Genomic DNA, 26,499 nt, shown 5'->3' with positions numbered 1-26,499 from the left:
GCATTAATATCAGTCGGCGCACCACGCAACTCGTGTCCCGTTGAACTCTCATTCGTTAAATTCGAAAAATTCCAACGAATATCAGTTCGAAAAAAAAAAAATTGGCTCTGAAAGGGTTAACGCGTAGATTAGGGAGCAAAATAAATCGCGAGCTGGCTCGGATATCGGGTGTACGCGGAAGGGTGCGCGAAGCCGCGATATTCACTAAATCAAATTCCTCGACGCCAGTGAAATTATCTCCGCCGTGAATCTCCGTCAATAGCGGGTCGCTTTTGAAAAATGAGGAATATGCTCTCGGCCGAGTCCGCGAGATATTTCTTTCGAGCAGCCAGCTAGTGAGAAAGGAATGAAAAAAAAAAAAGGGAAGGCGCAGGAAAGAGGAGGGAAAAGGGAGTCATCGGAAATTTGTCGATATTTTAACCGGCTTTGCCTCCGGGGGATTTCGTCTAGCCACCCTCGCTCCACCCCTTTCGTTCGCCGTCCTTAATACAGTCGTACGTGCGCCTATGATTTATTGAAAGCTGAAAAAAATTCCCTCCCTCTCTTCCTCTATGTTGCCCGATTAAAAAGTTCGCCCATTGGCAGCCACGTCGCGGTGGTATTCACTACCCATTCAAAGATGTCGCATTGTCGCGAAGCCATTTCGGTGGCTCGGAAAAACCTCCCGGAACTTCATACAACAATGTGTCCTGACCGCGCGAATGGAACCAAGCAGCCGAGAAAACCACCATTTATGCAGCGATAGAATAATAATAGGTCGTTTACGTGGGACTAATCGCGCCGCGCGACGCCGATGGATATCCACCTCGATGGAATTCGCGGATCATTGAGAACCGCTGCAGGCTAAGCTATCATAAAGCTGCCACCTCCGAAGCTGCTATAATAAACCGCGATATAACGCGGCGATAAATGCGCTCTGCGAGAGGGTCAGAGGGAAAAACTGTTCGGAAACACTCGACCTACACATAATCGTGCCAAGCGAAGAAAAATGTTTTTTCTCTCGGCGGGGGGTGGTGGTTCAGTCGAAATTAATTGCCAGCGACCCGGCCAACTGAAATCGATGCTTGAATGGACCATCGGTCTGGAAATTAGGCGCGGATTGATTTGATTGTGCTCAGAGGTGCTTTCGTCGTTTAACCCCGCTTTAACCTACGATATTTCTAAAGAATTTCCTCCGCACCTATTCGGCGGCAACCGTGCAACCCTGACAGATCGATTTAAACAATTTTCTACCACATTCCGGTTTGCGGAAATCTGTGTACGTACGATGATGGGATAATAATGGCTCGGTTGCGCGATAGAATAACCATGGAAGCCGGGAAGCGCGAGAGTGAATAGCATTCACTAGGGAAATCTTTTGGAGTCGCTCCGAGCCAAATGATAACAGAGGCGTCTCCGCTAAGACGCGTAACAAGAGGACATCCAACGATAATTCGTCGATCCTTAGAAACACGGTACAAGCGAGGCACGGTGTAAAATGGGAACGATAATTTAACAACGGGAGGATCTATTTATTTTGTAGCGACGCGACGTTCGAATGTACTTTTCTCCGATGTGCGCTGAGCAATTGGACAAGGGTAAGGGCAATTATCACGGCTCGATTGCCTTTTGTCCTTTCGCGCTTGCTTTCAGTGTTCGTAGCAAATTGATAACGCAATAACGAGAGAGATGGTCCCGAGCGAGGAACGGAGAACAAGAGTCACGGTTAATGCGCCGTTTCCTCTAGCCATTGCGCCGCGTTTGTCGCTCGGCATGACTAGCGTTCCCATTGCACCGCTTTACGTCGACTTGAACTTACCCCGGTCTCGTCGATTCTTCTAAAAACTGTTCCTCTTCCTTATTCGAGTTCCTCGCAGTCGAAGCAGCTTCTGCTCGTCTATTTCGGCGAAACCACTCCTCTTAAAAGCGTGGTCGACGGTCTCCGGAAAAATTACTCCGCGACAAGAACAAGAGGTTCGAGGTAACACAAAGGAGGCCCGGGCACGATGCATCCGAGCATCGTTTCATAAATCAAGGAACAAAGACGAATATATAAAACGGGGTTTTCGGTATAGAGAGCAGCGACTGTGATGAAGGGAGAAAAAGGAGGACACCGGTGAAAGAGGATCACAGAACCTCGGTAGTGGTTGCGTTCGGGGGGCGCGTATCATCGGCTCCCATTAAACGCATCCTACTTTCCGAACTTAATTCCATTCGAGCCGACCGCTTAATTGTACGGTCACGTTCTCGGACGTGCACCAGGGCCGTAAACGTCGTCCGATCCCGCAGGGCCAGGACAGGATTACAGAGGTGGCTTGGCGGGCGCGTAGGAACGCGCGCGCAGACAGGAAATCCCCCTCGTGGCACGAGTGCAGTCCACATTAAGCGAACAATCGGCCAGTAGGGGCTAATCCGACCGAGGCATTTCCATCCGGCAGCGCGGCGTTTCGGAACTTCCCGCCTCCGTGCCGCGACGCGCCACGCCGCCTGGCCCAAGCCTCGATGGCAGATTCCAAGCTCTATACCACGATCAAACCAAACCGAACTTTGTTGCAAACTGTAATCGAGCTGGCCGCCGAAATCACGGGACCAATCGCTATTTCAACGATGCGCCAAGCCACGGATAAGGGAAGCACCGGCATATCGACGGCATTATTCGAATGCTCTTATTCGCACCGTGCCTCGTTAAGGATATATTCTTCTTGGCTGGTTCAGTTTTCGTGCCTTCTGCTTAATCTGTCTCGTTCTACTTGCCGTCTCGTCGTTTCTCGCCTAATTCTGTTTCACAGTGAACTCGGACGAAGTTCCCGTTTTAATTACTCCGTCAAACTTTGAGAGAGTTTTATGAAAACTTATCGCGTTACACCAGAATTCCGAAGTTATATTGTCGCGTTAATATTTACCGACGAACGCTAGCGAGAATGGAACATTTTGTAATGGCGACAATATTGGTTTGTCTTACATCTTGCAAGCTTATTTATATTACTGTCGTTATAACAGAAATGTATTTGAGTACAATGAAGATGTACAAAAGTGACAAACAATATTTATATTCAATAAAGCGAGTAATTACAATTATGCAAATGCAACAGAAACGTTAAACACCTTTTTTGTAATTTACATTTCATCAAAATGACTCAAATAAAAGACAATTCTACGAGCGCGTCGCCCTCGTGACTGTTTAACGATATTCTCGAAACGGAGGACGCGGTTTGTGCCAACTATATTTTCCACAAAATCAAAGAGAAACTTAACCCTCTATAAATCTCTGCCCCGCAGCATAACTTTCTATTTCGGTTACCCCACCAAAGGTTTTAGCACCGGCTGCTGATAGCCGTAAGCGTGATTTGATTTACGCTTCGATCGAAACGCAATGCCTCGATGAGAGATGAGAGGAACGAATCGGACGGTAATCAGTTGACGTTGATGATCGGATATCGATTCCTCTCTCCACTAGCGCGGCGGTAAGGATCGTGCGGAGGGGAACAAAGTGAAACACGAATGCATCGCGCGAATTATGAAATTGCAACGTTAATGTCCGCGGTCTTCTGAAATCGTTCACCCTCTGTCTCCACGGGCGTGTTGTCGACGAATCGACCGCACGGTTATTGCTTTATCGCATATTCCATTTTGTGGTGCACCTATCCTGGAACGTCGCGCGCACGCAGTTATGCGTTCGGCAATACACAGCGGGAGAACGTATGGGTAACCAAGGTACCATATCTTCCATAAATAATATGCAAAACCACAGACGTTAATGAGAAATAACATAAACAATTATAGATTATAATTCCGTGTACAGTATAACAGTGAATCACGATAGATTCCTGTATAACAAATCTTTAGCAAACGTGTATATAGGTAGTTCGCTTCACGGGCAAACCAGCGGCAAATCTCGCCACTTGGAAACACTGTTAAACCCCCTCCGGATTCCGTCCCTTTGGTATGTCTTTCCTTTTTTTTTCTTCCTGCCCCATTCCGTCGGTGTTTCCCGGTCTCCTTTTCTCGTTCTCTCGCCCTTATCCACTTTTCTTCAGTTGCCCTCTCGCCTCTCGCCCGTGCGTCCGTCCGTCTCACTCGGTTAAAGCCCTGTACACACATTGCACACCGTGTACATGCGGTGTGTGCACGGGACTCTAAAAAAGGCGGCCGGGGCCATTCGATGGCAGCTGTTCCACATTTGAAGGATGGATATTCTTCGGGCTTTGTCGCGACGACAAAAGACCCTCTTTCACAAAAGGCCGAGCCGAGCCGAGCTTTCCGCGCGAGTCTCTTTCTTTCTCTGTCACTCCGAGAGCGTAGTTGCAGAAGCATTCAGGGTTCTAACTTCCATATGCGCCACTGGCGGAGGCACGGCCAGCCACCACCGACCAATCTCTCCTCTCCTCACCCTTCGCTGTTTCTGCTTACTACTTCTCTCCTTCTCTCCCCAATTTTTCTCTGACCCCGTTGTTTCGGCTCGACGCGCGACATTCCTCTTCTCCCTCGCGGCGAGAGATTACGAAAATTCAATTCTGGTAATTAGACGCTGCTATTACCATATCAACCCCGTTTTTCGCCGGGCGAAACTGATAATCCAGTTCGGATTCTGCACACGCGCGCGCCGAGTTAATGATAATTCCGTTCGACGTGGTTGGTTGGGTCGTTAGCGAAAGTATTTTTAATGGAACAGGGTTTCTGGAGCAGACCCTCTACCGTGCTTTCGTTCGGTCCTATACTCGTGTATCTTAACCAAAAACCAGCTTCCTTCCAACTGTAATGTACCGCGTCGCATTGTTCGGTCGTGTCGTTTCTCTTTCTTCTTCCGAAATTCTTCCGCCCTTCGAGAGGCTCGGAGTTTTTGCTCGAATTTCTTTTTACAACGCAGCGCGTCGAATCGTTCACACCCCATTCCGTGCAATGAACGAGAAACCTCTCTGGAGAATCCTGATCATCATCGGTCTCGGTAACCCTAGCCGAACTAGTTTCCTTTTGATTCGACCGGAGACTGTCCCGGGTCGTCGTCTCACTGGTCGTGGCCAGAACTTGCTCGAGAAACGGACAACCCGTTCTGTGGTGACTAATGAATTTACTACGAGCTCTTCTTGCTCGACGACCCCGTTTTGCCGTACCCAATTCCATTTACAGGATGCGACACGATGTTTGTGAATAGCTTGCATCGATTTTGAAAATATAAATATAACGTATAAACTGCGAAACGAGCAACTGTAATTCCAATTATTCTCTAAAAAATTTAGCAGATTCTACTATCTTGACGACCCATCGAACGTTTCCTAATAAAGATCAGATGAATCGGCCAGCGTGTCAGTCAATGGTTTTCCCCTCAACGTTGAGTTCGGCACACTTGAGGACAATGAAGCCAGGATTTCGCGACTAAATTTCGTCGAAAGATCTAATCCTTCGATTAAACACAGTCGGGTCAAGTCCTTTTTCTATTCAGAAGCTCAGTTCAGAGAGGAATAGGAAACTCGATGTAAAAGCGGTATGTATATGGTATGTATTTACATACCGAACAGCAGTCGCAATTAGGAATCGTAATTAACATGCCCCAGAGTGTGCTAGGAGAGCAGTTTTCTTAGACTTCATTAGGGTAAAGTCGCTCGCGGCGTAAATTAGAAACGGGCACGAAAGATACTCGCGTGACGGGAGTCACGAGTCAGTCAAGGTTTCCGATCGTAACCGGCAGCTTTAGCCGATATGCGTGAGTCGAATTAATAAACCCGGATCGTGCGATCGCAACGATCCCGTCCAGCAGCTGCTGCGGCGGCAGCGGCAGCGGCGTCGTGTCTCTATATGAGCTTAGCCTACGCGAACAAAAGAGGAACAACCAAATTTATTATCCCCCTACGCGATCGTTCGTCAAACGGATAGTTAGTTGCCTCGTGACACGCACGTCGGGCCCTATAATACAGACTGCCCCACAGAACCATGACACTGATACTTCCGAAAGTCAACACCTATTTAATGAAACAGATTTCGTCCGTTTAAAATATACTAGAAGTCTCGTTACTTATGTAGAAAACGTACGAAACTCTGATGTCTCGTGTCTGGAAAACATGTTCCATATAGAGAGATTAATTCTTGAAGAAGCATCACTCACAGTTACCTGCATGCATACATACGTGCACACTTGATTTGGCATTTCCATATATGCGAATCTGGCAATGATCAAATTCAAGAAGCTCGTACGTATGTACGCAATACTGCGAGGGGAAGCAGAGGAAGCGAGTGAGGGCATTGAAATACCGAGTCTATACTGTGATCGATCGTCTATTGAAGATTATGAAAAAAAACTCCCGATTCCGACGCGGCGAGTATTCGAGGCATATCGATTCACGCTGCGTGCGGTATCTACGTAGTACCTACGACTAACGACTCGATATCGGAAGAATTTCATTTAAATCGGGCTCGATTCAATTGAAATTTTTCCATCTCGTGGCCAGGCCCGCGCACAAACGCGGCTGCAACAATTCAAAATACGAAATATGGGATCGGGAGTATCCCGGCCTATAAACGAGACCAATTTTCCGTCGTGCCACCGCGTCTCCGTGGGGAGGACGGCGAATTTTTCCGACCAACCCCTTCCCGACGGGTGAAGGAAGAGGGGATGAAAAGGGAGGAAACGGTTTTCCTTTCCTCGAGGAATCGAATGATCACTCGGATGTCTCCGCGATGTCGCTCGATAAGTTTCGGAACGTCTCGGGTCCGCTCGCTGTTGGCGGCTTCGCTCTAGCGCGTTAGCTACACTTCAGTTTCACCGTGATTCGATTCAGTCCTCGTACGTCCGCGCAACGGTTCGGATCTCATCGTGTAACGGGGACGTCTCCCTAATTGGAGGAGTTCATGGTGAGTTAAACGGACGAGATAAACTGATACAAATACGTCGCGAGACAGATAAGCCGCCAACTTGTCTCCGTAATTGACCAAATTCAAAAGTGAAGAGGCTACGCGTTCCTCGTAGGCGGGATCGTACGGATTCCCTCTATTGATTGCTGATTTCAAGGAGATACTACAAATCTGCTCCCAGTGACAAGGTAACACATTTGTTTCATCGGCTCATTTAATTGGACTCTCTAGTTGGTTACATTTTCTTTTAATTAAGTTACAATTTACACAAACTATTAACAATTTTTCTAACAATAAATCAAAACTATATGTACATCCCAGCTATTTCTTCATTCGTTTAGAACTCGCAGTTACCATAACGAAAAGATTAACATATGTACAGAGATTCCTCTTAGCTTACTACATAGAACATCGACACACTCCTGCATTTGTTCTTCTTTTACGTAAATTGGATTTAGCAGCTTGAAATCGGAGGACAAACAAGTTCGAGTCCATAGAGTTACCTTAATTAAAATCGTGAATCTAGTTGAAAAATGACAAGCTATCGAGAACGTAGATCCACAATAACGCTACATATTCCTGTATCTATCTATAACGCGCCGTTTCCCGAGCGCGTGCATGACAAAGCATTTTTAATACATATATTAAAAAAGCAATCTTCGAAAAAGCGCATTGGCGAGCTTGACGAACTATGAAAGCGAATTCAAACGGATTGAGTGCCAGAATGTATAAAGAAAAGAGAATGGTGTGCGACAATGTACATATCGTAGCGACGCGACGCACACACGTCCCGGTCGTGTGCTCCGGTTCCCATAAACTTGTTCACCACGTGGTGTTAAGCCTTCTCTTCTCTGTATCTCCGTCCACTCGTGTCCGCCCGTTTCGCGTCCATGTGTTACGACGATACGAGAGGCCGCGATGACCTAACCAGCCTGTCAATTAAAATGCCACCATATGCTACTCTTAAACCGATCTAAATTTTAACCATTAACTCTACATACACGTCTGCGGCTGCTGTTCGCGGCCTACAATGCCGCAATAGTACACGCGAACGAGGGAAGGAATTGCGTAATGGGTCGAAGGAAATGCGTCAACGCTCTTTGTCGAATCATTAATAATTGCGATTGATCGAACGTGTTGTCGACGAGATACATTTCGCATCGTACCGCGTATTTTCGTTTCTATACATTTACGACCGCTTGCCAAAGTTTTTCCACGGTTATAAATGTCTGAAAGAGCTGAAGCACTCGATGCATGTAACTGCTGAACGAATGTCGAGCATCTCTCGCTGTTGGTCCCGGGTTCCGTAACAGCCGCGTCGTCCTCGTCTGTTTGCTGTCAAGGAAGCTTACACGCGAGAGAAGAAAAAAAAAAGTCTTCGCTCTCGAGTGGCATCCGATGAATACGTCGCCCGTTGGCCGGACAAAGTCATCCGACTGACGTTCCTTTTCCGTGACGAATCGCGGGCCAACGTGTGCAGTTCAGATCTCCGTACGCGTGGGTATATTGTGCGAGATCTCCACGCTTCTGTTTCTTCGTTGAAGGCGTAACAGTAACGCGAACCCTGCCCATCTATCCGGCCGTCTATCTGTGTTTCGCGTACGTGTAGCAGCCAGGAACGAAAAAGAAGTCGCATTACTCTCGTGAGCGCGTTATAGGGACGTGCTCATTAGTAAATGAGCCCTGGGCAATCGAGTGCCGGGGTCCCAGGTGTTATCTCTCCTGGCGAACGAACGAACTCTGGAACGAGAACAGCCACCTTTACGTCCCACCGTGTATATAAATAGGGCCGCACTACGTTGAACGTGGAGGGGAAGCCGTTTCGTTCACCGGTGGCATAATGCCTTTTGTTAATTATTACAGCAGCCACACTTAGGGGCTTAAAATTCGCCATAAATAATCACTGAGACAATACTATCCCCCTGATCCCACCCTCGCCTCTGTCGGTACCCGCCGACACCGAATCGAAGAGGCCCAGCCACCTCTCTTGCTCTGTATCGTCGCATCGAACGGTAAAACTCCGACATCGACCACGTCGTTGCCGTTCACATCGTTCTCCTCGACGTCGACCCTTTTCTCCGTTCATTTTGCACCCCCATCATCTACCAACCAAACCGCCCCGGCCGTTACTCCCTCCGTCCTCGTTTTTCGACTCTCTTTCACGGCTTTTCCTTTCTCTCGCTTCACTCGCTCCATTTCCTGTTCGTCGTTTCCTGACGATATCCTCCGGCGAAATCCGACGAAAAAAAGGAGGCTCCGGCACGGGCGCGCGATATTCGGCGGCCTGCGGGGGTGGAAGCGCGAAAAACGACGCCGTGAGAGAGACTATGGCAATTTAGTCGGGGATGTAGCCAGGCCCGGGAATTAATCGGTGAATCGAGTGTTCCGTCCCTTCGAGCGGGTCGTTACGATTTCCTTTTAAACCGGCTAAACCCGGTGAAACGCTACTGATATCGAGCTTTCTTCGTTCATCGTTCGTACGACGTACCTCCCCGACGTATCGTTTTTAAAAATTTCCAAATTGCGACGTGATGAACGTCCCGTTAATGTCGACGATCTCGGAGCACTTAAAACGCAACGTTTCGATGAACGTCGGATTACATTTCATCCGTAGTAGGATAACTTTTTAGTCAGTTTAGTGGGACACCTCTCTGACGATATCCGAGACGATTTTAATTTTTCGAATGTACTTCGCTTTGAGGAGTCCCAAAGCATTTTCCATCAACGTAATTTTCTTCGCAATGTAACTCCGCTTCCTCGTTTTTCTTCGTTGCTCGGCTTTTAAATTATCCGCCTCTTTAAGCACGCCTCCGCAGCGCTAGCATGGCACGCCAAACGTAGACCTAGAAATATAATTGGAGAGAAACAATCCATTAACGTTACCAATGATGAACGATACCGCGGACGTGATACGACGTATTTTGAAATCGAACGGAAGCGACCAGTGGCAAGTTGCAATCAAATTTTCTTCACATCTACTTTGAACACGAAGAATTCTCGCCTCCTGATTGTTTCAAGGATAATTAATTAGCGAAAGGGATTGGCACGTGTTGTTGTATTTAACGTCCGATCGACCATGCAAACACTGGAGAATTTAATGTTTTACACAGCAGTGAATCTTTGAATATTTCAGTAGGTCAGTCGTAGCCAAGAAGATGGATGCTTACTTAGAACTCTTTACATCGGGAGTACTTTTTAGCCGTCTGTTGGTCTCGGGGCGAAATAAAAAACCGACGGTCGATTGGGCTACGATTCGCGAGCCAAAGAAAGGAGGAAAACGATAGCGTGAGACGCGCTGGCGTTAAATTTATGACCACCGCTAAGCACGGGAACTCTCCGTATCCTGGCCGACTCTCTCTTTTTATCGGATCCGAAATCCCGCGAAGTGATTTTCACGGGGAGATCGCCTCGGGGAAAGTAGATGAAAACGCGCGCGGAATTAATTGAACCGGAAGGCGGGTACACGGGGGATGAGTTCGGGTCCGTTACAAAATCATGGAGAAAAATCGGATTCCTCTCTTTTTTTCTCCATTGGTCTCGAACTTTTTCTGACAATTCCTCGGGTTGATTTCCGACGATGCGCGCTCATTAAGGGCTGGTCGGCAATGGAACGACGCGATCGGATGTACGGGAAATTCGTCCATTACGCAGTCAACTGCCGTGCATCAGGAATCGAACCCTTATTTGAAAAAAAAAAAGAATTATTCCACTAATTTTAACGCGTTGGATGGATCCGTTGTGAAAAGAAAAAAGTAATCGAAATGGGCTCGACGTATTAGGAATGGTGGAACATCGCGTCAATTACATCGGGAAAGTCCGTGGTGCGGTGATGGAGATTACGGTCGCATAATGATCCTTATTAACGCGGTATTACTAAGTACGCGTATCTGGCGGGTCGCACGCGTCGCGATTAACGCGTAGACCTGTCCGTCCGTCATCCCTGGCCGTCGACCAGAGGCTACGTCTCTTCTTTCTCTCTCTCGCTGGTCTCGCTCGGCCGCGACAAAATGCCTTTTGTCGGCCGTTGTAGTGGCAAACATGCATTTAACTTGGCGAGCTTCGTTGCATCGAAACCGGGCGAGAACAGGAGAGAGACAGAGAGAGATAGCGCGAGAAGTGGAGGAGCCAGCGCGGCAGACGATGGAAGGGGGACTGGATGGACGACAAGGGTCAGCTGATAGCGGACAATTATCTCTCAGTTTAACCCGAGCGATCCATGCCTCTAGCCGCGATGTTGTAAAACATTATTGTACGCAGTCAGTTGATCGTCCTGGGAAATCGGGCACGTCGAATATTCAGACGGACGCGTAATCGCAACGGGATATCCGACCCGAGGTCTTCACGGTGGTTAAAAATAGTGACCGAGAATAGGTGTTGGTTTTATACGTATAACGAAGACGATTATTCGAATGTGTTGTCGTTTCATTACGTGTTTCCGATGCGGGTTCAAAGAATGATTCCTACTACAGCGTACGTTCACGGTAAGGCGATATTTACGGGGTGAAGAGAGAACCATTTGATACATTTCAGTCGCGTACGCAAATGGACGCTACGTTGCTTATCGGTATAACTGCCGTTTACAGTATTATGTCATCGGTTGTATTAGATTCCGCGACGTGGCATGGCGTGACTTTGTTTTCTGTTGCGAATTGCAAGCTGTCAACGATAAGGTGATTTACAAAGAAACGATATCGCGTCAAGTATCGAAATTGATTTTCGTTGCGTTTCGTAGAACGGCATCGGAATTCGCGAATCTCGCTGTCCGTGTAGAACGTTTAAAACGAGCCAAAATTGCGAAGCCAATTGCCGCGCGATGTCACCCCGATTTCTTTGATCTTGGCCCATCTCCGACGAGAGTCAGTTAAGAAAATAGCTGATTATGATGCTCCTCGTGGTCCACGCTGTTCCACTACACTCCTTTGGGGTCGAGATTTCTCGTTAGAGGTTAATTCGCGCAATTGAGGCGGTTGCCATCTTAAAACGACTCCTCATTCCCTCTCTCGCCGGATGTCGTTCCCCCCCGGCAGACTGGAAACGGTTTTCCATTTCGGGTACAAGTTTACCCTCTGATGCGACCAGACGGGTGAGAGGCAGCCGGAAACGGAAGGGGGTGCTAGGCTGGGTACGGAGGAAAAACCACAAAGAGACACAAACACGGTGACGAAATGCAACATCGGGGTCAGGACAAAATGAGGCACCGAGCAAAGAGAGCGGGAGGCAAGAGGAGGAAGAGTAAAACAAACGGTCCTGAAACTTGTACAGTTTTATAACGGGGTTATTTGTCTTCAAGACGTTAAGGGGCAAAAGGCTAAACTGCTCGTGACATAATCGTGCGAAAGCTTTCGTTGGAACGTAGACGATATAAAATTAAGGTGCGTTTAAATTCGCGAATTAAAGCTTAAAGGGGTGCGAGAAAACTCTCGGGACGTCGCGCCGCACCGGTGTGGCCTTGGTGGTGTAGCGGCTTCGCCGCGAGTGAGAGGTTTATGCTTTCTGAAATTAGTTTGTACACGGGAAATTTATCATAACCGACCCTGGCCTCGCTCCAGTAACGTAAATACTATCGTAAACGTGCAGCCGTCGTTTGCGAACGGGCGAGGATCTGTTTCACCGGTACAGAAGAGAAGGGGTGAGCGAAGAGAAAAGGGGTAACCGGGGTCGATGCGCACCCATACGGACGGATTTCCATCCTAGCGACGATAATTCGTCGCGTTGAATATTCGTCACGAGACTAATGGCCCATTTCCGCCATTCCGCCTTCGACTATGTTTCTCAGGTTGCTTCTCTTTCGCCTCGAACCTCCCATTGTTCCGTTCTCTTCCCTTTCCTCCGATCGGCGGGGCTAAAGGGACAAAAAATAGATGGAAAAACGTTTTCCCCGGGCAAAGGGGATGCTGAAGAACAATTAAGTAGATTATCTCCTCTTCTTTGATAATTGTGCCGAAGTAGACGTTGACCTTCGCGTGACGACCTCCCTCGGCCGTTTCCGACGCAGGAAAGATTTGTCTTTATCGGTGGCTCGGTAGTATCATTATGTGGCTTGCGGTTCGTTAGGACGGTGCTTACTTGGTTTTCTCGTTAGAGTAAAGTTTAACTTTATGAGAGAAACTTCCGTAGTGTAAACCACTGATTTTTATGAGGCTTGCGTATAAAGCAGATTTAAAGTGTTTAGCACGCGTTAAAGTTCCGTGTTGAAAGATTAGGAATGGACACAACATCTGGGGTAGAAAATGTATCATCTTCATTTTAGACATGTTTATATTCATTTTTATTAATTATGGAAGGAGCTTGTAAAATAAATTGAAGACTCTGCTAATGTAAATTTATTAGTAATCATCGCATGGATAGGGCAATACGACGATCCTTTCGGAAATGTTGTAATCGTTGGGATCACCCCTTTTTGACCAGGGGACAGAAAACTAGAGGGGGGAGGAGGATTCGGAAAAATAGTGAAAGAGGAACATAGCGTTGCGACGAGACAAGCGAAGTGCGGGAGAGAACAGTGGGAAGGATGAGTGGTTCAATGGCCGGAAAGCACAAAACCGATGCTGGAAATAATGCCTCCCGCGGCATGCGCGAAAAAATCGCAACATGGCTGTCGCGCCACATGCACTTTTCACTTTTTTTCACGATTCCTCCGCGATTGATTGACAGATCATACAATCCGGTACTATCTCTCTCTCCCTATCATGTAATATTCCGAGTCACGCAGGCATCACTTTTCAGACCCGAGGAAAACTCGCCCGGTTGTCCGACCGACTGACAGATTGTAGTTACGATTGCTCGAGTAAACTTTCTCGTTACGGACGCGTTTCAGAGACATTGAAGTATGATGTTGATACAAACACAAACATACATATTCGTTACGCAAAACAAATGCACGGTCTAATCTTAACGTAGTAGAGCATGGGTCATTCTATCCGCTGTATGTACGTATATTCAGTTCATTTTTTCTGCTCATCCCTTGAAAAAAAGATCACCTTGTTTAAGCGTTGTACGGAGTACACAGTGCAAGCACGGAATTTATTTAATCTCACAATAAAAGGATGACATCATTGTAAACCAGTATTGTGTACCAGCTCGCTTTTGACTTGGAGTGTTTATCTACAAGAATCCGTACAGATATCGAGGCTACTCTTCCATACGGCAACTCCATCGATACTCCGATATACCGAAAACGCTTGCATCCCGCAGTCATCTCGATCATTTTCCCTCGAGCGCGTCAATGGCAAAGGGTTGAAGTACCTTTTCACTACGGGCTTCAGTGATCGAGCAATGCACAACGGGAAGAGAAAAACGCGGTCGAAACAAAACGCTTTATCGTGGCGGATAGAAAGAAAGAAGGATAAGAATGGGTCGGCGAACAGGATGGAATGGTAAGGGACGGAGAGAAGAATCGATCTGAACGATCCAATAAAAAGTAATGGTTCGAAAAGGCAGCAGCAGCAGCGGTGGGGTCTTTGGCGAAAAGTCACCTCGACACCTTTTTAAGCCCGTAGACGGGACGTTCTCCCGTCCACCCCTTTCGTTGCCCATTTAGCTTAAACTCGACGCGACGGCACGATCATCCTCGCGAGACACGAAATTAAGCTGCAGTTAAGTGCAGGCCTGATGAAAAATTAACGGTGACTACAAGCGCGCGGATTTCCTTCCTTCGTTTCGCCTTTATGGAAATTTCACCCCGAAATTGTTTCCCTTCTTACGTCCTCACCCTCCTCACACTCCCGCTCTTCGGGTAACGTAATTGTTTTCAAAATTTATTAGAACACCCGCTGGTCCTGCTCGTTGCGATTTCATTTATATTCGGCGAGATTCCTTCGGGTTTCGTAACAATTGACACAATCTCGGACCCATATAATAGAATTATGGGACATGTAATTGTTAGGCAATCATCTATTATCAACAACCGAACGAGCACAGTAATTTTCCGGGACGCGGTGTTCTTACAATTCCTAGACAGATATTGAATGTTTCCGAGCTTACCGAGACGTTATCGGTGTCCGGCTTATCGTAAATCACCGATAACCGTCTCGTTCCGATGATGTAACACTTCGTCGCTCTTTGCGTTCTCCGTTTTTCCCTCTGACTGTCTTTCAATTTTCACGCCGGTTATAGACACCTACGCCGCAGAATTGAAAGCTCGTCGTATCGAGAGATTTAGTAATTATCATTAAAAGACTGCATCCATAAAGAGCAATGGCAAGAAATATGATAAAGTATTTAGCTGATCTCTTTATCAATTCGTTATCTTCTTACTTGTGTGGCCAATATTTCAGTTCATTCATACATCATAACAATCAATACTAGATTAATCGGAATCGAACGTGGATTTCATTTATGGACTTTGTTTTGGAACCATTTCTATAGCTAACAGATGTAAATTAACGAATTTTATTTTCATTCGCGCAGCACGCAAACTGACACACCGCATCCCGGCAGAATTTCCTCGCATCTTGTCTCCCACTTTTCCTTCGGCCTCCTTTGCAATCATCCTCTTTTCTTTGTTCCTTCGCTTTGGTTTCTCTCGGTCTTGTTCTTTCTCCCCCCCCCTTTCCTCTTCACATTTATCCGTCGAAAGCTCGAGCCGCGGAGGCTGCCCATTATCGTTGGAGAGATAATTAAAAAGGCAGGCGCGGGAGAGATATTAAACCGTCGAAGAGAGGGTAGGCCCTTATCAGCGGGCCGTTATCGTTCGACGGCCATGTTGGGGCCGACTTCTTCTCCCCGTCCTTTTTACTGTTCTCTTTCTCTCTCATCTCTCTTCTCATGATCTCTTTTCTTCTCCGATATTTCCTCTTTTTTTTTTATACATAATAGTCTCTCTGTCTCATAATCGTCGAGCCACTTCTCTTACCCCAGACAACTTTAATAATCATTTAATGGTCTATATTATCAGATATCTCGTTCGGTTCTGTAGTCCACGCCTGACAAAGTACAAAGGCGTTCTCGTTGATGTTAACGGTCGATAAGCATATCCGACAAAGTGGCGTTCCGAGCGTCAATAGAATTAACACTTCGGTAAGAACGAATCGCCGTTTCTTCCGGTCGTTTCCTTTTTATATGTACACCGCGCCTCTTCCGCTTTCCTCGGACCCTCAGCGACGGTCCACGGGACCGGAAGGGAAGCCGCGAATACCTACTTAGGTTCGCACGTTACGAAGTTGCCTCGTAACGACCGAACGTGAGGGGGTTTGGTCGGTGACAAACGTGGCACGAGGGTCTCCAAGTCTCCACGACGTAAGAAGTAGAGAAGTGGAAGAGGCCCCGGTGCAAGAAAGATGAGAGTGTGAGAGAATGTCCCGGTGACGTCATGCCAGCCGCTCGACATCTTATTTCCTACGTGTCTGATAGGACGCGGGTAATCTACAAAAGGAACAGACCGAACGGCAGCTGCTTTTCCTCTCCCCCTTTGTTTCTTTTTCTTTTATAGTACCAGCTCAACCGGAGCTGGCTGGACCCACGGACCCGTGCCATAACGTCCTGCTCCTAACACTAATGTAGATCTCTCGTGATAACGTTATCAGTGACCGAACGACGAGACTTGCACGCTTTCGATGATATTTAATTAAAACACGTTGCTACCACCATGTGTCTGCCGAGAAACGAATGTGTCATACGTCTCTAATGATGTTTAATGAATATGTATCGAATATCCTTCACTGGAAGAATTCATGAAGCCTTTTCCCCCCACGGAGTTCGAACTCGAACAGTTTCGGTCATAGTTACAACACATTTTCTTCAAAATCCCAGTCTCATTTTTCAATCTCTGAGCGTAGGTTAATGCTATGAGTCATGTATCACATAAAAGAGCCATTAATATTTCTGAGAGAAGGATCTCATCTCGCGTGGGTGGTGTTCCACTTTAAAAGATGCTTTACGAAGCTCTGCGATATAAACGTTTCAAATTCCATGGTGTCCAGTATCAAGGAATGGTGCTTCGCGCGCGGTTTCAATCGGAAGAGATCCGAAACCGTTGCAATTGAAATTTTATCGTGGGGCTAACGAGCCGACAAATAAAATCGTCGAGGTCCACGGGTGTTGTCACGCGGCCGATCTAGCCTCTACGCGTTCAGCCTTTCACACCGGCACGACTGTTCATTTAGGAACGAATGAAAAGATTGGGCGCAATTGTCTCGTCCTGTATCGGGTCGCCAGCGACTGCCTCGGTCCCTAGGCGTGTTTTTAAGGTCACCACCGGCCCCGAACGGAAGTTACGAAATTTTTTAGGGATACGTGTCGTTCATAACTGTTAAATTTCGTCGAATCGACATGGTGTCATTTGTTGCAACAGACGTTCACAAAATCTGACAATTATTCAATTATTTTTTTATGATTGATGCCTATAAGAAATGGTAGTTTCAAAGAACGCGATAATCGTGTGATAATTATTTGTACGTACGCGCTGAGGTATACAACTTTTACCGGAAGATAGATTTGTCAGATTTCCTTAATTTTACGATTAAACTCTGCTCATCCGCTGTTAAAACGCGCGGGCACCCTCGTCGTCGTATCCGCAGGGCCATTACTTTTTCCCTGTCCAACGCTGCAGGGCAGCGTAATATTAATGTCGTAAAGTTTAGCCCACTTCTGGTGGAAAGCTCATTCCGAGGATATTCTCCCGCGTCATTAATATCGGACGCATCTTGTAAACGGGGTTAATTAAAACATTCACGCGAAATTAACAATCTATCCCTGGGGCGGTAGACAACGCCGGACGCGGCTCCCGTCGGCTTCCCGGAATTAAACGGATTAACGAATTCTTCGTCTCGGCTCTTTCAATCCAACAAAATCACGACTTATTAATTGCAAGGATTATCTCGGTTTAACCGCGATTTCTGAATAATCTTGCATCATTTTCACGATATTCATTAGCGTTAAACTGAGCTATGAAAATCTGCAACAGCATCATCGTCTGTCGTACTGTCGGTCTCGCTCGTGTCAGGAATGCTTTAGCGCGCGATAGCGAATATGAACAACATTATCGAGAAGAGAGGGTTGGCTTCGAGGTAATATCGCGCAGCAAAGGAAACGTGCCGCAATTCAAAACATTAAATCCTTGGAATACGGCGAGTGTCGCGATGAGAAAATAACTCATACGCGCGGATGGCGTGTTCCGCAAAAATGCTAGCGGGCCCGGAGCGGTGCAGTTTAACACGCGGACTACGCGATGTTAGCCTACTTCTATCGGTGGTTGCGAAGGCGGCGGCGCCCGCTACTTTTCCGCCCTTTCCGGCGAGAGTGGAACGGGTTTGCTTGAACGTCGCCGTTTTACGAGCCGGCTACGCTCTCCTCTCGCATGGCACATCGCTCTGTACACGAATACATATTGCCTGCTGGCGGTAGCAGCGCAATTAACATCACTCCGGCTTCAAACCCTCTGCCCGATGACTGACGAAGGACGAAACGAGCCCGAGCAAGGGAACACGGGAGAAAGAAAAGAAAGAGACAGCAGACCGGCAGGGAGGAGAGGAGAGAAGAGAGTAATAGTTTTCCATCTCTGTCTCTCCGACGTCTCGTCGCGCGTTAACGCGGTTCTCTCCGTGACAGTCTCTCCTCGTCTTTCCCAGCCTCCCCTCGACCAACCCCTCCATTCGCTGTCGCCATAGCAACCGCTCTCTCTATTCTATCCGTGGCTCTCTCGTTCTCTCCGTTTCTGTTCAAGTCACTCTTTCTCTCCTCGTACACACTCTCTCGCTCGTTCCCTGTGACCGGCTTCGCCCTTGCCACCCCGACCGTCCCAAAAACATTGACCTTAGCATCGAGATTGCCTCGTGCTCTCTCGCGTACGCATCCCGTATTCATCTCTTCCCGCGATGAATCGAAAACGGAAGCGAACTGTCCGATCGCGACCGTTCCACCCTCCGTGCCCCGGGTGTCGTCTCTGTTCCACTACCGTTCTGTCTCTCTGCCGTCTGGGTCATTCGATGCGACGGTGGCCAACGCGCCGCGTCGCGTCGCGCCGGACGCGCTCGAATCGAGAACTACCGGGGAAGCGACACGTGCGTGCTCCGTTCTCTCCATGCTCCTCCTGTCCTTCGATCGCTCTCGTTGCTCGCTTCCTATCGATTTTACTGGTTCGCGGTCCATTTTGCGTTACGCGTTACGTCACGATGAAATGCCGCATTTGAATCCATCACTTTGTCATACAGATTAGTGACAGTGCATTTAATAGCGCAATTCCGTCAACGGTATTTAATTCGATTAAATACGGTGTCCTACTTTCAATCGTTTTACTTGGCATACATTGCGTATTGTATAACGAGAGAATAAGATGCGATAATAAACAAGAACCGTAGAGTGGCATCAATTTTTCGCAGATACTCAAGTATCCGTGACGGAAAACGAACCATGGAAAAAGATTTCCAAATGCTCTCTTTGCGAGCTTCCATTATATTGTAAAAGATTGCCATCGGATTTCGATGAAGAAAACGGAAGAGCGATTGTTACGGCCCCTCACCGAGAAATAAGCATCGATATTTGGAAATAATGCAGCGTCAGTTTTTAAAGATTTGGCTCATAACCACCGGATAATTTATCACTTCTACGGGATGAAAAGATGAAAAGGAGGGAGAGAAACGAGGCGCGTCCGATTATGTTCGATTCGAGGCATCGTTTGCTTGTCCGACAATCTTCGCCTTCGTGTTCGAACTCCCTTCGATCAGATTAAAATACTTTAGGGTTCATGACGCTGCCAGTTTATCGATTGAACATCACCTGCGTGAAAATTACGATCGCCTTATGAAAAGTATTTTCGCTTGTACAATCGAGATCTCCTTCAGGGCGCGCTTTTATTCTTTTTTCGACCGGCTAACGAATAGCTGAAGCCTTCACGAGTATCGGAGGTCAAGATCAAGCTTGAAACTCGAAACTTTTCCAAGTAATTATTAAAAATCCTTCACCCTTTGGTGAGAGGGCGAAAGAGGCGAGAGCGACTGGAGAGAAGGATAAAAGCTGGCACGATTTGATTAGCGAGAAGTCTGATCGTTTAAGGCCTGAACGCCGTCGCGCTATCGCCAGAGAATGCTTCTGTTTACTTTCGCATACTCGAATGGAACGAGGAGTGTTCCTGAGTCCATTAACCGTCGTTCCAGCTTCCGTTTACTTAACACCGCCAGGCCACGCTGCGCTGTGAATCTGCCAAGAAAGCAAAAACCTTTATTAGACAACGATAAAGTGGCCTCGGTTCTCGGTTACCGCCCGTCGTTTCGCTTGCCAAAAGATCAATATGCAAATGACTCGATCGTAAATTTCTCACCATTTTCTCCGCCAGATGCTCCGGCGGCTTGTATAATATTAAAGGAAATTGATTTCAAATCAAAAGACTATTCAACCGCTTCAGTCAATGGTTTTCAATACAAATTCGTTGAGCGATCTTGGTCTCGCTGACATCGATGTCAGTTGATAATACGGATTGTCGCATCGGCCCGACTGACTGTCAACTGCACCGTCAATGCGAATTACGCGCGACTCGACGAACCGAAGAACCAACCCCATTTCCTCTCACGGTGTAACGAAGTTCCCTTCTACCGGCTCGTTTCATCAATTTTAATTAAACCCGCCTTACGTAAACCGTCAGTCCCAGAAGGTTCTGTCTAGAAACGCAAACTTCACCGTCCGTCGCACCTCGTCGTCATCGAAAAAAATATTTTCAACTGACGTATCTGTATAAATTATCACCCCCGACGTCCGAGAGGATCGGGTCCCCAAAAACGGCGACCGGAAATCGAGCGGATTTGCATGCACGAACCGTGGTTGAATCCTTAATCGAGTGGAAGCAGATAATGGCCCCCGGAGGAGGAAAGTTATCCTATTAACCCAATGAACGTACCGGCTGCGTACCGTTTCTTTCTATCCTCGAAGGTGTCTTTTGGCAGTGATCAAGAATTCATTTTTCATACGAAATTTTCGTACTTTTACTTTTTTAACTCAATTATTTTAGTTGAGGAAGCTAATTAAATTCGTGGCACGGAACAAGGGACGATGAAATGCGGTAACCATAATGTCAGGGCCATCGCGATCCTCCGGATGAAGCGTCGATAGGGTCAAGAGCGGTGAACGTCTGGTCACCATGAATTTCCATATGTAACGACTAGACCGTTCGAACGGAATGAACAATTTACGCGACCGCGTAGGTACCATTGCACGGAGTGCACTCAAGGAGTTCGAATTCCGCGGAAAGTCGATGTACCCATCCGGTTTTAGAGTCCTCGTCGAATAAATATTTATCGGTGACCGTGTCGAACACCGGGCAGGCGATAGACTGATACACGAGGTTCACTGCGATTCACGCGGATGCGAACGAACCAACGGGGTTTCGAAGGTTATTTGAATTTAAAAATGGGACTGGTCGACAATGAATTCTATTTGCCGCGAAGAAATCGGAGCAAGAAAGGAGCACCGCTGCAAGGACTCCCTTGCCTCGCTCGAATCGAACAATTAGCGTCATTGTGTGCGCCTCTCGAGGCACTCGTCGCGCGAATCCCGCGGATATCGTCGAGAGTCGTTAGCCGAGCTTACGGTTCGATCGCTAAGGGGTCGTCGCCGAGTTTGTCCGCAGGAGGTGACGCATAAATTGCACGGAACAGCGCTTCGGTGTGCGTTTCAATTTTCCATAGTAATTTCGGGGCTTTTAAAAAAGTTCCGCGTAGAATCTCATTTCTTCTGCGGCGAGCAATATTTGCATGCGCCGACAAGCTAATATCACTGTTTACTTGGGAAACATAATAATCGTCGGCCGTATACGCTAGCCGAATTCCGTTGGAAAAAACAGCTATTAGGTAGATTCTTCGCCGCACTACAACGGTAGACTACGGACCCTTTTTTGTATTGATGGATCTCTGACGAAATAAAAAAAAAAAAGGAAAATCCTGCGGTCGAATTCGGGTTTTGCCAGCCGAAAACTCGACAGCGGTTAGCGTGAATCATTGAAACTTTAATATTTCACGCGACTGAAAAAACGCCTCTCCAATTTTCCACCGGTACAGTTTTTTCGCGCGGTTTCGCGACTCCCTTTGTCGCATTCATTTTTTTTCCTCCCCTTCTCTTTTCAATTCGTCATCGCCGAGTTGTTCCCATGGCACGGTTGTGTAACGCGATAGCGTTTTAAAAACCCTTTCACTTAGACAGTCGAAGAAAGCCTTCCCTCATTCACAGTTTAGGATGTTCCCCGTGAGGAAAAAGGAAGTGTGATACAACCGACTAAACGTGTAACGGCGAAGCGCCTCGCATAATAACGGGAGAGACGATGATATCGGTCGAGAACCGTTCAAATAAGCAAAGTTTCGTCGGGGAAACGGTGCTTCCCGCATTCGTTAGCGGAGAACGCGACAGTTGAAGCCGAGGCCGAGTTCGCGAGTCGCCTCGAGATAATCTCGATCTCTCGAGGGTGCGTCCTCGAGATCCCCGATCTCGGTTTCGACCTGGATTAACGTCGACAATTTTAATTCGACGCGGAAATCAGAAGTGTTCTGAGAGTCAGGAAAGTTATGACGAGACGAGGAGGTGCGTTTGAAAGAAATAAATAAAACGTGGAAGCTCAACGTCTCGCAGCTGCGTATTAGCATCCCCGGGTGAATTACAATTTCAGATTTCGAATTACCATCTCGCTTACGTCGATCGGGGAGGAAAAATGAATATACAAAACGTTCCCGACTTATCGGCAATGACACAACTCGAGAGAAGCGGTTGCCTGAAAACGATGACTGTCGAGAAACTATCGGGTCGATCGGTTCGCGTAGATTGCAAGTAGATAACGATCGTTAACGTATCGGTACTTTACAAGGCGATTACGAATGGATGCGTGATATTTGAGAAGTTGCTACTGAAAAACAAAAATGGAGAAAAAAGAGTTGAAAAGTTCAGCTCGGCTGAAACTTCATAATGGGTACTCGTGGACCAGGTCAGGTGCAAGAACGGGAGCTGCGAAGAAAGTTTAAACAAAAAGATCATCCGGAGCGAGGCTTCGAATATAAAGGAGTCGCGGAAGTTTGCGTTAATCCGAAGCGAGAACAATTTGAACCAGCGTTGGTCAGAGCATCGTTGCTCGTTGTTCGCATTGCATCATCCTCTGAGATTAATTATTCTTAGCTACCGCTTATCATTTTCGATACATTCTTACACCTTTGGATTTTCAAATGAGTACATATGTAGGTGTCTATTCGTATTTCGCATTCGAGTGTTCAATTTAGAATATTCGTAATGCGCAGGTACTTTACGACGAGACAAATTAAATTGGACGTTTTATTGTAATAAAATTTCGTCGGGCGCATTTCGAATTTTCATTCCATTAAAAATACAATTTTAATCAAGTCTGAATGCCCTCTCGCCCTTTAGTTTATCAGAGGGGAATTATTTTTCGTCGTGATCAAAAATTTATTACAGTTAAATGGAAAACGCAATGCGAAAAACGACGTGCAATTTATAGCCTATAATTTTGCATTTTATTAACTGGTGTTGAAAGCATTCGTATGGAATTGTATTTACCGCGATTGTGACTCGATACGATTAAAGCGAACGGTTAAAAAGCAAAAGCGAGGTTTCCGACGCAGATCGTCCGACATAATAACGACGCATTCGAATGCAGTGGTTGGCGCATTAGCATCTCGTGCCCCTAGAGACCCCGGGCCACCTCTGACCCCGTCAACTAAACGGCTTCCCGTCGTAAAATTGTCTTTCTTCGTCGAGCCAATCGGGCTACGGTCAACGAAACCGGGCGTTCGTTCTTTCCGCTAGTTCTTTTGAATAAAATGGGGAACGGTGGCCCGGATTTAGCCGTAGACGGGGGCAGAAGGGACATCCCGCTCTTTGATTTCTCTGCTCCTTGCCGGTGAAAATGGAGATTCCGGGAACAATCGTAGCCGCAAGACTTTTCCGTTTCGTGGGAACGGGAAACGCGGTCATCCGAGACCAAAAAAGATTTCGAATCTTCCTTCCTCTTTTTTTCTTTCATCCCCACTCCGTCGGGAGAACCAACGGTGAAAGTTTTCCTTCTCATTTCTCCAACTTCCTGAAGAATTTCTGATTCGTTTTTTTTTCCGTCGAATTACTTCAATGAAAGAGGTAAAAAGAACAGGGGGACAGATTCGAGACCTTGTTGAATCTCCTACCACGAATTATTCCATCGAAGCCAGCGATGTTCGACTTTTTCTTTTCTTTCATCTCACCGGAATTGTCGAGATCGATTCAGGGGAGTACGAATGTAGAGGGCGAGAAAATGAAAAGCGAGGAAGTAGCTCACTTTGATTATAGGGGCGCGCACAAGGTTATATACTTAATTATGAAAACCGGCGATACTCAGCGCGATGAAAAAGAGAGAGAGAGGTGGGAAGAGAGACGGCAGACGGCTACCGCTCTCTGCTGTGACGGAACGTCGAAAGGATCTCGAAAAAAGGAGGGGAAAAAAAAAACAAGGAAAGAAAATTTCATCCGACTGAAGCGGAGTTTTCGAGTCGGCAGATGAACTTTGAAGAGCCTAACCGCTAGCCTGGCAAACTCTGTGAACGACGCAACGATTCTTCGTATCCCGCGAATACCGAGACGCGAGCGGGGGATTCACGAGGACGCCTAGACGACCCTGTCCCCGGCAATTTTTGTATTTCATCGCGAATTATGCTAATTACCAAGCTCGCGGCACCGGATCCGAGTGCTGTTCCTCCCTGCGTCGTACACGTTGTTTCCACCGAAGGAGAGCCGCCTCGAGCGTTAATTCGTCTCAGCGAACGAGAGAAAAGAAAAGACAGAAACGCCGAGGATGGGTGGCGCGATCCGTAGACGACACACACCGGTTACCAGCTCCGGAAGATATCGATTTATCCATCGTACAGCACAGCTTCTCTCACGGGTCAGCTCTCCTTCCTGACGGGACGCGCTCGATCCGTGAAACAAATTAGGAACAACAAAAATACGAAGATCAATTCCCCCCGATCACGCCACTATCGGCTAAACTCTGTCATTTACATTCTTCAATTTCGTTCCTTATCGGCCTGAGCAGTAACTAATCTAAAATATACTTGACAAAAATAATCGTGAAAAATCAGTATCAGAGTCTGATGATAAACGTGGCGAAGTAAGACGACTTGGGTCACACCGTGCGAACAATGCTGCTAGCGGAACATGTTAATTAATCACTTAATATATATTCCTTTGTTCTATTCGTTGAAGCAGTACTTTGTTAACGACAAGAGGCTTTAAACGTTGCTTCAGAAGTATCTTCCAACGGTTCCACAAACGAGCCCGGCACTTAACTCAATTTCGGATCTCCGAATTTGAGTGTATACTATACACTTTGATATCCTGGTTACTTCTAAGGTAAAATGTGAAGGGCTGTGAAAGGTAGCTGATGAAATGAAATATGGTGCTTACCGTGGGTAGAGATACGTACCTCTAGTGTATAGTGTACCGTATAAAAGCATAGTCTTTGAGCATACGTAAGTGATATGAGCTTGCATTTTGTCGCACACTCGTGGGACCGACCTGGCACCTCGCGAAACTGGCCTTCAAAGAGGGAAACAGCTTCCTCTCACACTTTGCCCTGTCACGGCGATACTCGTGTCTGTCTCGTTTCGCAAGCGAAACGAAATGCACAGAACTGATTGTTTGACAAAAATGCGATCACACGCTCGTGACGTTTGATTACGCAATAGGAAACCACGCGTGGATAACAAAATGATTAACGAATTAATCTGTACCGTGTGTAACGCGACGATTGCCGAGTAAATGCGCGAAATATCCCTGTAGGCAGAGCTCATTCGAAATAATCGATGGTACGAAGAAAATTGCCGCCGCGTTATAATGAACGTTACGTTTAATTGGAAAAAAACATTGATCGAATATTAATCAACACGGATTCGTCGAGTGGCCGCGACGAGGTGCAAATCGTTCGAATTTGTTGCCAATCGTTCACTCCCCTACTTCAATTAGCGATAACAAAAATACGTTTGTCGCGATAAACGAACAATTAACACCATCGCAACGATAAATCGCAGAAGAAGTATACAGATTTTCAGTTGAAACATCGTGTAACGCTCTCTATTTACCAGGCGACATCGCGTCGTCCCATTCGTTATCTAACATTGCCGGGGCGATAAGTATAACGCCACGTTTCTCGCGGTTTGATAAGTTCGATCGAGATAGCAAGCAAGTCGCCGATAACGAGAAGCAACGCATTTTATTCAAACATCTCACAGAAAATTTGTTCTATAGCTTTACGAGAATCTAGTATTTCACTACCGCACGTTGTAGATCTCCGATCTGGATCGCGACACCACCGCATAGGCTGAATTAATCACGATAGAAGGAGCCGCCACCCTCCTTTATCGTTCTCTGTTATCCGTGAAGGTAAAAAGGCAACGGATAAAAAGCACGATCTCTCAATAGGAGTTTCTCTCTCTCTCTATCTCGCTCCTCCACTCGTCTCGCTTCTTCTCGCGCGCTCATTCGTTTCAACGGAACACGTTTCCTATCGCAAATCACACACCGTCGAACGTGTCCCGAATCTAGTCCTTAATGAATCATAATTTCTCGATTCGTCGGCTCTCTCTTTCCACTCCTCTCGTGGCACGAGGCAGCGGAGCCGTTGAAAACGAGAGCCGGTACAAAAATACCTACCTGCCTAGCGGCAGCCACAGGCCTCTCTCGGAATCGGAGGCAGGAAAAAAGTCGTGCGAGCCAGGTGGA

At 47.0% G+C, this 26,499-nt stretch overlaps 1 long non-coding RNA gene across 6 annotated transcripts in view; it reads left to right on the top strand.

Annotated features, from left to right (window-relative positions):
- The window catches only part of LOC108632993 (uncharacterized), a 63,132-nt gene that overhangs the window by 26,172 nt on the left and 10,461 nt on the right, over positions 1 to 26,499 (top strand). Inside the window, exon 1 of one of the 6 annotated variants that reach the window (XR_003388738.1) lies at positions 6,773 to 7,013. The exons of 4 other annotated variants lie outside the window; for them this stretch is intronic. This is a non-coding gene — a long non-coding RNA (uncharacterized LOC108632993). Of the gene's footprint in view, positions 1 to 6,772; positions 7,014 to 10,949; positions 11,307 to 26,499 lie in introns of those variants that run through there. One more of the 6 variants, XR_003388740.1, reaches the window with a different exon arrangement.

Source organism: Ceratina calcarata, unplaced genomic scaffold (genome assembly GCF_001652005.2).
Source record: "Ceratina calcarata isolate Rehan_Ccalc_2016 unplaced genomic scaffold, ASM165200v1 scaffold180.2, whole genome shotgun sequence".
Lineage (NCBI taxonomy): Eukaryota > Metazoa > Arthropoda > Insecta > Hymenoptera > Apidae > Ceratina > Ceratina calcarata.
The sequence above is the reverse complement of the archived record's forward strand: the minus strand, read 5'-3'. Positions and strand labels throughout refer to the sequence as shown.